The 14,783-nt window shown below is 40.3% G+C and overlaps 1 long non-coding RNA gene across 1 annotated transcript; it reads left to right on the top strand.

Moving 5' to 3' along the window:
* Positions 1-7,551: 7,551 nt before the first annotated feature.
* Positions 7,552-14,563, top strand: LOC119947555. Its single transcript, XR_005456504.1, has 3 exons — positions 7,552-7,652; positions 8,554-8,669; positions 14,263-14,563. It is a non-coding gene; the product is annotated as an uncharacterized LOC119947555 (long non-coding RNA).
* The last annotated feature ends 220 nt before the right edge of the window (positions 14,564-14,783 follow it).

Raw genomic sequence — 14,783 nt, 5'->3', positions numbered from 1 at the left:
GGGAGAGGGCCACAGAGGCAAAGAGAAAGAAAAAGAGAGGGTGGGAAAGACATAATAATAATAATAATAATAATAACAATGTTGCTATTTGTTAAGCGCTATGTGCAAAGCACTGTTCTAAGCACTGGGAAGGTTACACGGTGATCAGGTTGTCCCACGGGGGGCGCACAATTTTAATCCCCATTTTACAGTTGAGGTAACTGAGGCACAGAGAAGTGACATACCCAAAGTCACACAGCTGACAGTTGGCGGAGCTGGGATTTGAACCCATGACTTCTGACTCCAAAGTCCGGGCTCTTTCCACTGAGCCAGGGACAAGGCATGGTGAAAGAGATTAGACTGTGACTAGAAGAGACAGTCCCTCTAGACTTTGAGCCTCTTGTGGGCAGAAGTGTGTCTGTTGTTATATTGTACTCTCTCAGGTGCTTAGCACAGTGCTTTGCACACAGAAAGCACTCAATAAATATAATTGAAGGAAGGAAGTGAGAGAATGGAGAAGAAAGAGAGATAATTGGGGAGAGTAAATGATGCTGTATGTGTGTTTTATTTTTTGGGGGGAATGGGATGTGCAGTAAATGCTTAACAAATACAACAATTATTATTAGTAGTAGAAATAGTTGAGTATAAATATATTTACGTACTAGAGTTGTCATTAGGGTTGATATGATTTGAGGCATTGAGAGTGAATTGTGGATCGTTTGTTGGAGGAGGTAGGATTTTAGGAGAGCTATGAAAGAAGAGAGAGCTGTTTCTATTCTGATATTTTAGAGTAATTGAAAGAGACTGCAGGTCTTAGAAACTCACGCTTGATGCGCTATCCTCTGAGAAGCAGAACACCAGACCTCATTATTGTCAGCATCATGTCATCCTCAGAGGCGGAACTGTTCTGGCCGAATCCAATTTGGGCAACTTTCCTCATGTTACCGGGTTCCGAGACTGGCTGTTGTTCCGTAATTTCCTCACGGTGTCCTCTGGAGGGAAGTGTACCCTTTACTTGGTGTCAGAAATCAACACAAGGTACTGCTGGAGAAATTAGGTGGAGATGAGGACAATCCTTTTCTGATGAGGCTTGCTAATGTCCTTCCTGCCACACCTGGCGAACAGTCAGGAGGCCTTATTTTGGGGTGGTCGTGTGGCTTGGTGGAAAGAGCAAGAGACTGGGATTCAGGCAATTAGGTTTCTAAACAGTGCTCCACCCTTCATTCATTCATTCAATTGTATTTATTGAGCACTTACTGTGTGTAGAGCACTGTACCAAGTGTTTGTCTGCTGCGTGACAATAGGTAAGTCCCTTACCCTCTGTAGGCTTCAATTTCCTCCCCTGTAGAATGGGGAAAGATAGATTGTGCACTCCACATGGGCAGGGACTGTGCCCCACTTCATAACTTATCTAATCCTGTGCTTTGTACCTAGGGAACACTTTATAAATGCTATTTCAACTATCCTTTGACTTGTAAGAGTCCAGCAAGGGATAGGTTTGAATAACCTATTAAATTACCAGCTCCTTCCAGCCAAGAGACGTATCTCCTGCTTTTAGTGTATGTTCCCAAGCATGGAATACAGCGATTCCAGCACTTAGAACAGGGTCCAATATGTAGAACAGTGATTGATACATAGTGAACACTTAATAAATACAATAATAATAATGATGATGATAATCTTCACATAGCAGGCACTCAAGAAGTTTCGCTACCTACCACTGAAGTGGAAACCTTTCAAACATGTAGCTGTAGAGCATTGACAATTTCAATGACACAATCGTGTCATTTATTTAAAATAGTCGAAACCTTTCAGACTTGTGGCGGCTGACCGTTTTCTAAAAGTGTCATTTGTTTAAAATACCGCCTTTCCAGCCCATCCATTATGTGGGTAATCTATGTTCATTATATTTTCCATTATATTGTACCTAGAACAGTCCAATACCTAGAACAGTGATTGTTACACAGTAAGCACTTAACAAATACAATAATTATAATAATGTTGATGATAATTATCTTCACCCAGCAGGCACTCAAGAAGTTTCACTACCTACTAATGAAGTTGAAACCTTTCAAACTTGTGATAGCTGTAGAGCACTGACCATTTTTTAAAAGTGTCATTTATTTAAAATACCGCCTTCCCAGCCCATCCATTATGTGGGTAATCTATGTTCATTATATTTTCCGTTATATTGTACTTGGTAGCATTTCTATTGAATTTAAAGAGGATTAGTTTATGAATGAAGATGATTTATGTTTTATGCCTCATTCTACCTTTAAACAAGTTTCTTGTGGTTAGTAACTAAAGCATCTGGAGATCACACATAGATATATGAGCTTGCTTAAATGTGTGAAAATTCACATCCCACATGAGAATAGGGGGAAGAGGAGGAAGAAGAAGTAAAAGAAGAAAAGGGGAAGGAGGAAGAGAAGAAAAAAAGAAGGAAGTAGAGGAGGAGGATGAGGAGGCTTTGATGTTGATGGTAATCTCTGGATGTCATTATTTGGTTTTCTACTCTCATGGGAAGCAGATTTTCAGTTGGATGCTATGTACAGCACTTTTCGTTTTCATTTTCCTTTCTTTCATTTTGAGCTTCCCTCGATTTTGACATGATTTCCTTCAAACCTGCCGAGATGGCCTAGCTATTCAGAGGGGCATGGCGGAAGATCACAGCACTTGGTTTCACCCACATCTTGGTCCGGAGACAGCTACTAGTTCTGTGAATTAATTTCCTTTTTTACATTGAAAATATCTCTATCGGAGACTACAGCTCTCTTTGGATTAATTCTACTATCCTGGGTGTAGGAAAGAATAATGAAAACTTTTGTACAAACTAGCAAGTTGGGATATTAGTTGTATGGCAGGGAGGCAAAGTAGTCTGATAGAACAGACATGAAACTGGAGACTAGCAAGGACTGTGTCTGATATAATTAACTTGCATCTACCCTATTGCATGGCATATAGTAAACATCAAATAAATACCCATAATTCTAATTAATCTGCAAGTATTCATTAGCTCTCCCATGTCCCTAGCTCTATACCCAGGAATGTGCATCACAGTGGTGATAATCAGTCTTTGTTTAAAGTTTATTTTTTGTGTAGTGGGTATGTAGACAATATAATTAAGCATTCCCCTAACCAGATAACATATAATTTCATCAACTCTCTATTCCCAGTAAATGAATATAAATGGGAATGTAAAATGGGGATTGAGACTGTGAGCTCTACATGGGACGGGGACTGTGTCCAACCTGATTTGCTTTTGTGTTCCCTTGTAATGTAATATAATGTATATTGTAATGAATCCCAACAACCAACCTGTAGCTATTGTTGCCAGAAGGCCTGAAAGTGTACTGTGAGTTTGAAATCCTGAAGTGAGAAAATGGCATTTAATCTATTGTGCTCCTTTTGCAATCAGTGAACAAACATCTGCCAAGTGTAAATTGGACCTTCAGGACTAAGGATTTGGTTCTCTCATTTGTACTGACTCAGTTGCTGTGACTCTTCTTTAATGGGTTAATTAATTAATTAACGATGGCACACAGGAAGCGCTCAATAAATACGATTGAATGAATGAATGAATAATGGTGGGGGAAGAGTTCTAGAGGGGGAAACAGCCTGAGGGAAAGGATGTATGTGGGAGAGTTGAGAGCCAGGCATGATTCTAAGCTTTGTTTGGGAGAACGAGTGCTTAATACAGTGCTCTGCACACTGTAAGTGCTCAGTAAATACAATTGAATGATTGAATGAAAAATGGAGAGAGCAAGCTGGGTAGAGAAGCAGCGTGGCTTAGTGGAAAGAGCCCGGGCTTTTGGAGTCAGAGATCATAGGTTCAAATCCCAGCTCCGCCAATTTTCAGCTGTGTGACTTGGGCAAGTCACTTAACTTCTCTGTGCCTCTGTTACCTCATCTGTAAAATAGGGATTAAGACTGTGAGCCCCATGTGGGACAACCTGATCACCTTGTAACCTCCTCAGCGCTTAGAATGGTGCTTTGCCCATAGTAAGCACTTAATAATGTCATCATTATTGTTATTATTAGTAGTAGCAGGTGCAGGGAGCCAAAATATAAGATGGTGGAACTTGGTGGCAAACCTTTAATCATACCTTTTATTTTTTTTAATGGTATTTGTTAAAAAACGTACATTATGCCGGACGACGTATTAAGCACTAGGATACAAGCTAACCAAGTTGGACACATTCCCTGTCCCACAGTCTTAATTCTCATTTTGCAGTTGTAGTAACTTAAGTATAGAGAAGGTGACTTTTCCAAGTTCACACAGCCCATAAACTGCTGGGATTAGAACAAAACCAGGGATTAGAACCCAGGTCCTTATATCCACTAAACCATGCTGCTTCTCCAGCCTCAATGCCAATCTTTAAGAGTCTTTGCTCAATGTGGAGAGACATGGAAAGTCATTACACATTTTTCTCTAAGTCAGTTTTCTTATGGTCACCAGAGAGTGAGGATAATCCCCCATCCCCATAGAGCAGGTGCCCACTGTGGTCATAAAGCACAGAGCACATAACCCACCCAACTTTGCAAAGACCCCTAAAGATTGCGTCCCTGTCCTAGCCTTTGCGATTTCTGAGTTCCCAGAATCTCTTGCTCCCAGACTCAGACAACATTCTGGAATTCCCACCGTCCCTTAGGAGTTGGTACCCATATTCTTGGAAGACTGTCTCTAAACCGAAAGTCACATCTTTCTTCCGCAGCAACGAAGATGCAATTTCAATACAAAATTAGCAGACTAAATTTTCCAGCACTAATTTGCACTCATTTAAGTGGTTCTATGTGGCACATAGAATAGCTATATTAAATATTGCATACATCAGACAGCATTATGCATAATCCAACAAGTAGATGCTAAGTGTCTTTCTCCTAAAGAATCATTTGTCTTTGGTTTGAGCGAGGCCAGATGTGCAGATTTGCTGTAACTTCTCAAAGAAATTCAATTTGGGATTGAAAGACAGGGCATTCTTAGGTATTCATGATTCTGAGTGCTCTGATTATGCTGTTAGAGAAAAGTCTTGTTTTTCTCAAGCCTTTTCCTGGGTGTTCTGTAGAGAGGCCAAGTAGAGATATTGCCCTGAATGATGACTTGAACTTCCATTCACCATCAATCAATCAATCAGTTGTATTTACTGAGTTGTGCAGAGCACTGTATTAAGTGCTTCGGAGAGTATAATGTAACAGAGTTGATAGTCACGTTCCCTACTTACAGAAAGCTTACTTTTGCTCCATCAGCTAACTGGCTATGAGCTCGCTGTGGGCAGGAAACATGTCTGCCAACTCTGTTACACTGTACTCTCCCAAGTGTTTAGTATAGTGCTCTGCACAGGGTAAATACTCAATAAATAACATGTATTGATTGGCTGATGAGTAAGAATCCCCTTCTAGTTGGTAATAAGGTAATGAGCTCTGGGAGAGTTAAGAAAAGCCACTTGTTGGAGTTCAAAGTGCAGATGAAATGTTTTGCCAACCCCAGATCATTATTTCTAGAACCACGGGGCTAAAGGGTCAGGTTATCATTTGAACCTTACAAAATGGTGCATGTTTGGTGGACAGGGTCATTGAAAGCATTTTAGTGAAGGAAAGTCAGATCATTTGCTTTCGGGGTTACTGACCGTAAAGGCCAGAAACATCATAATGCAGGTCAAACCATTCTTTAGTATTACGTCGTTTAGAAAGGAGATTAGCATTTCTAGGAATGCCTCTTATTTAATTACTCTTTTCCTGCATGTGGGCCCAAATCTTCTAATAAAACATTTGTGGTATTTGCTAAGCACTCTCTATGTGCCAATCTATCATTTGTTTATTATTTAATTATTCAATGGAAAGTAGTGGGGCCTAGTAGAAAGAACCCGGGATTGAGAATCAAAGGACCTGCATTCTAACCCAAAAGCCTCCACTTGCCTGCTGGGTGACCTTGGGCAAGTCACTTCACTTCTTTGTGCCACAGTTTCCTGGGTGAAAGGTTGGCGGCGAAATAGATGAGGCAATCAATACCTTTGATTGATTGATTATTTGGATATTTAAATAATTTCTGTGGGCCTAGGGAGAGAATCATAATGTCAACACTGTTCCAAGCACTGTTCTAAGCGCTGAAGTAGATTCGAGTTAATCAGTTTGGGATACATTCTCTGTTCCACTTGAGACCTCATGGAATAAGTAGGAGGGAAAATAGTTATTGAATCCTATTTTGTATGTGAGAAAACCGAGGCACGGGGGAGTTAGGTGACTTGCCCAAGGTCACACAGCAGACAAATGGTGGAGGGAGAATTAGAATCCAGGTCATCTGAATCCCAAGCTCATGCTCTTTCCTCTAGGCCATGCTGCTTCTCTACACAGGATTGAAACACCAATTTGGATCCGCTAAACCATGACTGTCTAAATGATGCAACCCAAAAGATAATTAATGGGTGTGACACCCAAGACACAGTGATGGATTATTCTACTTGGCCTGAGAATTCAAGGGTACCATTTTGCCACATGCCCATTGGGAGCCTGTATGCCTGGTTGACTCTATCTCCTACCCATTTCCTTCACTCCTCAATGGCCTTTAAGGAGATCCATAATGAAACTGATATCTATCATCACCAAGAGCAACGGAGATGAAAAATGAGCCTTGAAGTTGAAATGGATGTAAATATGAGATGCCAACATATTTCCCTAATCCATCACTGTTCCAAATGCAGTGGGGATTAGGCATTGTACTGGATTTTGTATATTCTACAGCTTGTGACAGAGTCATTTCTGGTTCTTTTAAAATGATAAATAGGCTGTGGAGTTCAACCATATAACCAGCTAACAGGTACAGGAAATAAATTTTTATACAGAGAATGTTCCGCTTTCTCCACAGAACCAATCTTTTGGTCCTAAATTCAGAACTCTGAAAATGAGCCGTAGATAGAATGAAAATATTTCCCAGATCTAAACATGGAGTGGGGATGGAGCATTGAGGGGATGAAGCTAGTAATGCAAAATAGGAGTGTAGGGAAAGTGAGATGAACGAGAAAGATAAAAAGAGACTTCAAGGCAGGGAGATGGAGAAAATTGAAAAGGAGGAGAGATAGGTGGGGAGACAGGACAGAGGTAAAGCTGGACAGATTATGGGATGATAATAGACTGTAAGATGTTCGTGGCTATGGAACTTGTTTCCCAAATATTATATTGTACTTTCCTAGAGCTGAGTACAGTGCTCTGCACACAGTTAGTGCTCATGAAATACGACTGACTGATAATAAAACCCCCAAACCCCCTGCATCTAGTCATGCCAGAAGCCTTCAGAGGCTATGTTGTCCAGCCCAATTCTTCTTTGTTATTTACACAGGGGAAGGTTTAATTGCTTGGTCTTGGGGCCATCATGGCTAGTCCCTCTGTGCAGGAATGGTTTTTATTGTCTTGCCAAGTTTATCACATTCTTTCCCTATCCACCTGGCCCATCTGACTCCCTGAGACTGGGATTCCACGTCTGCTCTGTTTCCAGGACAACTGTCTCCAAGGCTACAGGCTACAGGTGGCAACAAACTACCTTTACCACCTTTAGAACCTGGAGAAGTTGCAACAGCTTGTTATTGAGGATTTTTTTTACCTGGAGCAGTCTACAGACGTCCTCCCCCAGGATCTATTCTTTAACTTCTCATCTAAGCTTGTAGACTCTGTGGCTTATGGTGATTTATTAATGATAATAATCGTGGCCAAGGACTGGGGTAGTTACAAGCCCCCTTCTAGCCTGTAAACTCATTCTGGGCAGGGAATGTGTTAGCTAATTCTGTTGTATTGTACTCTCCCAAGCACTTAGTACAGTGATCTGCACATACTAAGCTCTCAATACCAATGATTGATTCACTGTTACAGTCTCTAGTATACCTGGGCTCATGGTCAGAGAGGCAAGATGACAAGTATTTAATCTCCGTGTGACAGATGAGGAAATCGAGATGCAGAGAAGTTAAGTGCCTTGCTCATAGTCACCCAACAGGCCAATGAAAGGGTTGGATTAGAACCCAGGTCTCCTGACTTTCTGGGCCATGCTCTTCCCTAGGCCAACCCACTTTGATCCATTGCAATCTATGGTTGCCACTATCCTTATCTGTCTACCACTGCCTAGATTGAGTCTAGTTTCTGTGACAGGAACTGTGTCTGATCTGTTTGGTTTTCTGTTTACAACAGTGCTTAGCACAGTGCTTGGCACAGATTATTAGAAACTATAACTATCTCATCCTCTCCACACCTGTTAGATCATGAGCCTTCCTGTGGACTAGGGGTGGCTTTTGAATCAGTATCGCAGTTGAAGTACAGTGAGAAGCAGCATGGCCTGGGAGTTGAAGGACCTAGGTTCTAATTGGTTTATTATTAAACCAGTAATTTCCAAGTGGCTTAAAATTGCTGAAAAGGAAAGGGAGAATGTTTACTTTTCATTTTAATAAATTCATATTATATGCTTTCCTAATTCTTTTTTTAAACCCAATTCCATCACTCCCAAACAAACCTAAGTGAAGCAGAAAAAGGCAAAGCAAATTGGAGCTAAATGTAAATCTTTAATTGGAGCAATAATTCATTTTATATCTACAGTCTGGCAAGAAATAACTGATAGAATCCAATGCTCCACTCAGGGGCTGTTTAGAAAGTGTAATCTCAGTGTCCTGCTGCAAGCTTTTCTCCTTTTCTTTTCCACTTAAAAGGCAAAGGTAAGCACATTTCTTTAGCCGTGTTTGAAAAGAACAGGTGCTGAAACATTAATTTGTCTAAACAATATGAATTTTGAATTGATGTGTTCTTAACTCATGAATTATGATCGGGAACAGCAGTTGTTGAATGTTTATGCACCAAATACCAACTTTTAAATTATTCTCACATGCTTTTAATCTGGTGGGAGAAGTTCAGTCACTCAATCATATTTACTGAGTGATTATTATGTGTGTGGCATTGTACTAAGTGTTTGGGAGAGTACAATATAACTGAGTTGGTAGACACATTCCCTGCCTACAATGAGATTACAATCCAGAGGGGGAGACAGACATTAATATAAATAAATGAATTATCGATATGTGCGTAAATACTGTGAAGCTGAGTGGGAGGGGTAAGTAAAGGGTGCAAATCCACGTTCATCCTGCTTTCATTTTTCTTAGGGATGAGTTCAGGTGTAAATTATAGCTCTGGGCTTGGAGGTTATTACATATCGAAAAGCGACATATGTCCATAGCCCTGCCCTGAGGAGAAATGTGATTGCAGAAGGAATTTGAAAATGAGGAGAAGTGTGAACCGGCACATTTTGAAAGAGAGAGAGTTCCAGGCATGGGAAAGAGCATGAACTAGAGATATGAAGTGAAAGATTTCTATTATTCCGGTCAATTCTTTGGATCTTCAGAACACATTCATAAAGCACTTGGCTTTATTTCTCTTGGAAAATATATTTCAATTAATCAACCAAACAATGGTAAGCATAGTGGCTATGTGCCAATCCCTGAACAAAGAGCTGGGGTCAATATCGTCCGCACAGACCCACAAAATCCTTGTCTCACAGAGGGCTCACAGCCAAAGGGAGAAGGAGACCAGGAATTTAATCCCGATTTTACAAATAAGGAAACCCAGACACAGAGAAGTTGAGTGACTTGTTCAAGGCCACTCAACAGTCAAACGGAGGAACGAGGATTAGAACCCAGGTCTCCCGATTCCCAGGCCCGTGCTCTTTCCAGTTGGTCATTTATCTAGGTCAACAAGATGGAAAAGATGGAGAACCCTGCTGTAGATTAGATCACCACCCATTACGGTTGCAACGACATATTCAGTGCATTACTGGATAAGCTATTTCACAGTAAGTAAAGGGCATTGTTCAGTTTACTTGTAGTAAGTCCAAATCTAAACCCTCCCCCTTCCCTTCTCTCCTCCCAGGAGCCATGGTCCATACTAACAGATCTAGTTAGGTATCGTTGATGGATAATATCCAAACGTTAGCAAGGAAAGGGAAGACCTAGATTTCCGAGCTTCTGAACAATTATCAATGGCCTGTGGAAGAGCCCAGTCATTCTCTTAGGGGAAAAAATGATTGATAGCAGCAATGTAATGGATTAATCATGAGTAACTGCCATGATTAGCCCTTGCTGTTCAGCTCAGGGACAATGAGGGCTGTTGTGGTTATGAAAATTTCCTTCTAAAAAATGATGGGCCAATTTAACTGATTTCATTGTACTTCAGCATAGCCCCCCGTCTAAATGGCTGCACGTGGAGTTATTCAGTTCTGTAAATAACTGGACAGCAAATAGTTCTGGTGACAGATATTTTTTGCCCTGTGTAAAAGTAGTTTTCAAAAGGTCCAAAGTTTCAGTATCAGCACTGGATCTACCATCGTCAAAACATAATATCAGAGAAGATTTAGTCATCTCTTTCTTAAATGTCCTTCCTAGGCTTGGATCTGGTTGATTTTTAGGTGATTTATTCATTTACTAACTTTGCCCAAAGCCACTTAGCTTCAGGGAGCAGACGTTTCATTTAAACAATAGAATGTTAAACTAAACGCACCTAAGGGATTTTTGAGGCTAAAAGAACAGGAAATATCAACACAGCATGGAGAGTTAAGAATGGGAATGAGACTCTTCCACCCTGCCCTGCAGGTAAATATATTTGGTTTTCCAAGTGAAAGAAAGAAAGGGAAATAATTGTAGGAGACATCAGTTTTCCAGCAACACTGATTGGCTCAGATTGGACTTTGGTCATCTTACCTACTGACTGTAAGCTCTACTCTAGACTGTAAGCTCCTTGTGGGCAAGGTATTTATCTACTAACTCGATTCTAATGTACTCTCCCAAGTGCTTAGTACAGTGCTCAACACACAATAAGTGCCCAGTAAATATGATTAATTGATGGAAGTGTCTTGGAGGCTTGGAGGAGAATAGGCAAAAAGGACTTGAAATCTTCATCGTCTTCTTCTCCCAAGCAAACATCTTAAATGACATCTCAGAATCAATGGGATTCATGGAATTCAGGCTCATATTGAATATATTAATAATAATTATTCTTATTAATAATAATAGCACTTGTTAAGCTCTTACTATGTGTCTAGCAGTGGTATAAGCCCTGGAGTTGATAGAAGGGCCATGCTAATCTTCTCTGCATTGTTCCAATTTTAGTATATTTAAACTGTGTGAATGTAAACTGACATTCAGCCATGTTCAGTCAGTCCAACATTCAGTTGTATTTCATCGTGTACTGACTGTGGGCAGAGTGAGAAATGGGTGGGAGAAGAAGTGTGACTTAATGGAAAGAGCCCGGGCTTGGGAGTCAGAGGTCGTGGGTTCTAATCCTGACTCCGCCACTTGTCAACTGTGTGACTTCAGGCAAGTCACTTAACTTCTCTGTGCCTGTTACATCATCTGTAAAATGGGGATTAAGACTGTGAGCCCCCTGTGGGACAACCTGATTACCTTGTATCTACCCCAGCACTTAGAACAGTTCTTGGCACATAGTAAGTGCTTAACAAATACCATAATTATTATTATTATTACACCAAAAACAAAAGCTATATTTTTGCCCTCAAGGAGGCCCTAAATATTTAGACTTTCCAGACTTCTCCCATTGTCACTTCATGGGACAATGAAGTAGGCTTCAGGATGGGCTGAGGTGACTGGGAATTGAGGCTGCCTGAAAAAGAAGTAGCATGGCCTGGTGGAAACAACACAACACAGGAAACACCACAGGCCTGGGAGGCAGAGGATATGAGTTCTAATCCTGGCTCTCCCACTCAGTGGCTGGATGACCTTGAACAAGTCACTTCACTTCTCTGTGCCTCAGTTTCCTCATATGTCAAATAGGGACAAACTGCCTTCTCTCCCTCCTCTTTAGAACGTGAGTCCCATGTGGGACAAGGATTGTGCCCAATATGATTATTGTGTATCAACCACAGCGTTAGTACAGTGCTTAACACATAGTTAGCCTTTATTAAATACTAAAATTATCATTATCATCATCATTATCATTAATATTATTATTATTTTCGTTCATATTCTCAATAAAGAGGAGCTGTCAGAGCCTACATGGCCTGCATGGAGATAAGGACAACTGACTATTGAATCAATTGTATTGTACAGTGAATATTTCTAACAGGCAGATGCATCAATCAATTATCAATGTCCTGAATCTTAGCAACTATTTAACCACCTACTTCATTTATGTATTTGATTCATTTATGCCCATGCTCAGGCCTCCTGGATATTTTTTAGATATCCTGTATATTTTTTCCTTTTTTAAGGCTGTTGAGACTGCGAGACGTATGTGGGACCAGGACAGTGTCTGACTTGATTATCTGTATCTGCCCCAGGGCTTAATAGAGTGCCTAACAAATACTACTATTACCATTATTGCTATTATGATTATTATTATTAGCCATGAGAGGATAGACTAAGGAAGGGAGAATCAGCACACAACAGAGAATCAGCATAGTCTAATGGATAGAGCACAGGCCTCGTAATCAGAAGGACCTGGGTTCTAATTAGGCTCCACCACTTGTCTGCTGTGGGACCTTGGGTGAGTCACTTAACTCCTCTGTGCCTCAGTTACCTCATCTGTAATATCAGGATTAAGACTGTGAGCCCATATGGGACAGGGAAGTTGTCCAACCTGATAATCTTGTACCTAGATTGTAAGCTCATTGTGGGCAGGGACTGTGTTTATTGTAGTATTGTACTCTTCCAAGCACTTAGTACAGTGTTCCTCACACAGTCAGAGCTCAATAAATATGATTAATTGAATGAATGAGTGAATATCTACCTCAGCGTTTAGTACTGTGCCTGGCCTATAGTAAGCACCTTAAAACCCCTTTTTTAAAAAATGGTATTTTTTTTAAGAGCTGGCTAAAAGATGAGAAGAGGGAATGATGGGAAGAGAGCGAAGTTGGAAAAGATAGTTGGGTTACCAGCTATTACTCAACACTATGACATGCTTCTCCACCTTCATTTCCACCTATGACTCCTTTAGAACCAGGCCACAATGCTTTGGGGGAAAGCAGAAGTCATGAACCCTATTTGGTGGAAATCCCGAAATCAATGAACAGTGAGGAGAATAATGCTGTAATAATAGTCCATGGAGCTACAGAACTTCTAAATATCATTAAAAAGCAATTCAGAATAGTGCAGAGTATTTGGGGAAATTGGAAGAAAGGATTGTATCAAGAGTTCAGTTGTTATCATTAGTAGGTAGTTATTTTTTAATTTAAAGGCCACCAAACTACCATGACACTGAGTTAGTGGAGTGATCCCGCAACGGCCTGATCTGTTTACTAAAATCAGAACTATGGGGCAGTCAAGCTGAATGGTTTTTCCATGAAGATAGGAGAACCACTGTTGTGTTTTTTTCTTGCCCTCCTGTGAGGTGGATTTCTAGATTACCCTGTATCTACCCCAGTGCTTAGAACAGTGCTTGGCACATAGTAAGTAAGCACTTAACAAATACCATCATTACTAAGGAAGAGGGAGGACAGGTACTGAATTCCCATTTTATGAAGGAGGAAACTGAGGCACAGAGAAGTTAAGTGACTTGCCTAAGGTCCTGCAGCAGACAAGTGGCAGAATTGGGATTAGAACCCAGATCCTCTAATTCACAGGTTTATGCTCTTCCCCCTATGCCACGTTGCTTCTCAGGTAAATGACAAAGGAAATAATCACTGGTTTGGATTTTCTCCTTCATATTAGTTGATCACGTGGGGAATTCATTATTAGAAATAATAATGATTATTTGTTAAGCCCATACGATGTGCTAAACACTATACTAAGCACTAAGGTAGAGCCTAGATAAACAGATTGGACCCTGACCCTGTCCTAAACAGGATTCACAGTCTGAGGGAGTGATAATAGGTTTATATGGGTAGAAATGTATAATTTCACATACGTATCAATATGTGTATATGCAAGTATGTATTATACATATGTGAATAGTATATGCCCACATAAATATGCAGATGTTTTTTAAAGGAAGCCAAATCTAATTATGGAAATAGCAAATTGACTTAGCCAGCCCAAGGTAAGTCCTCCAATAAATTGATGTCATCCACGGTCTCTATATGGAGTTGAACACTTAACTGTAGGAGAGCTTTTATTTTCCATTTTCTAGTTTCAACACCTTTAATGTTGAATTCTTTTCTAAAGAACCACCATTTAAGAGCGTCTAATGCGGCATGTATATTTTTCCCTTGACCTTGCCTTATTCTCAGCTCTTGACCTGTAAAAATAGCTACATGTCTCAACATAATGGACTTTCTAAATGGGACTTTCGCTATATTGTTATGCCTAGGTCACCAGGTGTTGAGTTGCTTAAAAAAGATGCACAAATGGACAGTGTGCACAAATTTACCAACTGCTCAAAGACCGTCTCACTCACCCACTCTCTATTCAGCCTTCCACATCAAGACTTTCAAGACTCATTTTCACCTTCACCCTGTGAAGAATAGATCCATGCCCAGGGTAGAAATAAATGAAATGAGTTGGGAAATTTTAAGTAACAATCAGCGAGTTCTTGGTTTACTCATATAAGTTATTTTCTGAGAACAAAATTATATTTTCCACAGTCACACAAACCGTTATAGAGCAGCTTGATCAGCAATAGAATATGAAACTTTACAAACTGAAGTTCTTTCCGTGAATTCCATGAAATGAATCTCATTTTGCAGGAACTGTTTGCCTTTATTAAATCTGATCTCATTCACCACAAAATACTCTCTTCCCTGATTTGTCATTATCAACTGAAAAGCTGTTAAAACTTGCTATTTCCTTCCATGACATAGATTCAAAAGGCTCTCTTTTTGATAACCTCAC

This window comes from Tachyglossus aculeatus, chromosome X5 (genome assembly GCF_015852505.1).
Source record: "Tachyglossus aculeatus isolate mTacAcu1 chromosome X5, mTacAcu1.pri, whole genome shotgun sequence".
Lineage (NCBI taxonomy): Eukaryota > Metazoa > Chordata > Mammalia > Monotremata > Tachyglossidae > Tachyglossus > Tachyglossus aculeatus.
The sequence above is the reverse complement of the archived record's forward strand: the minus strand, read 5'-3'. Positions and strand labels throughout refer to the sequence as shown.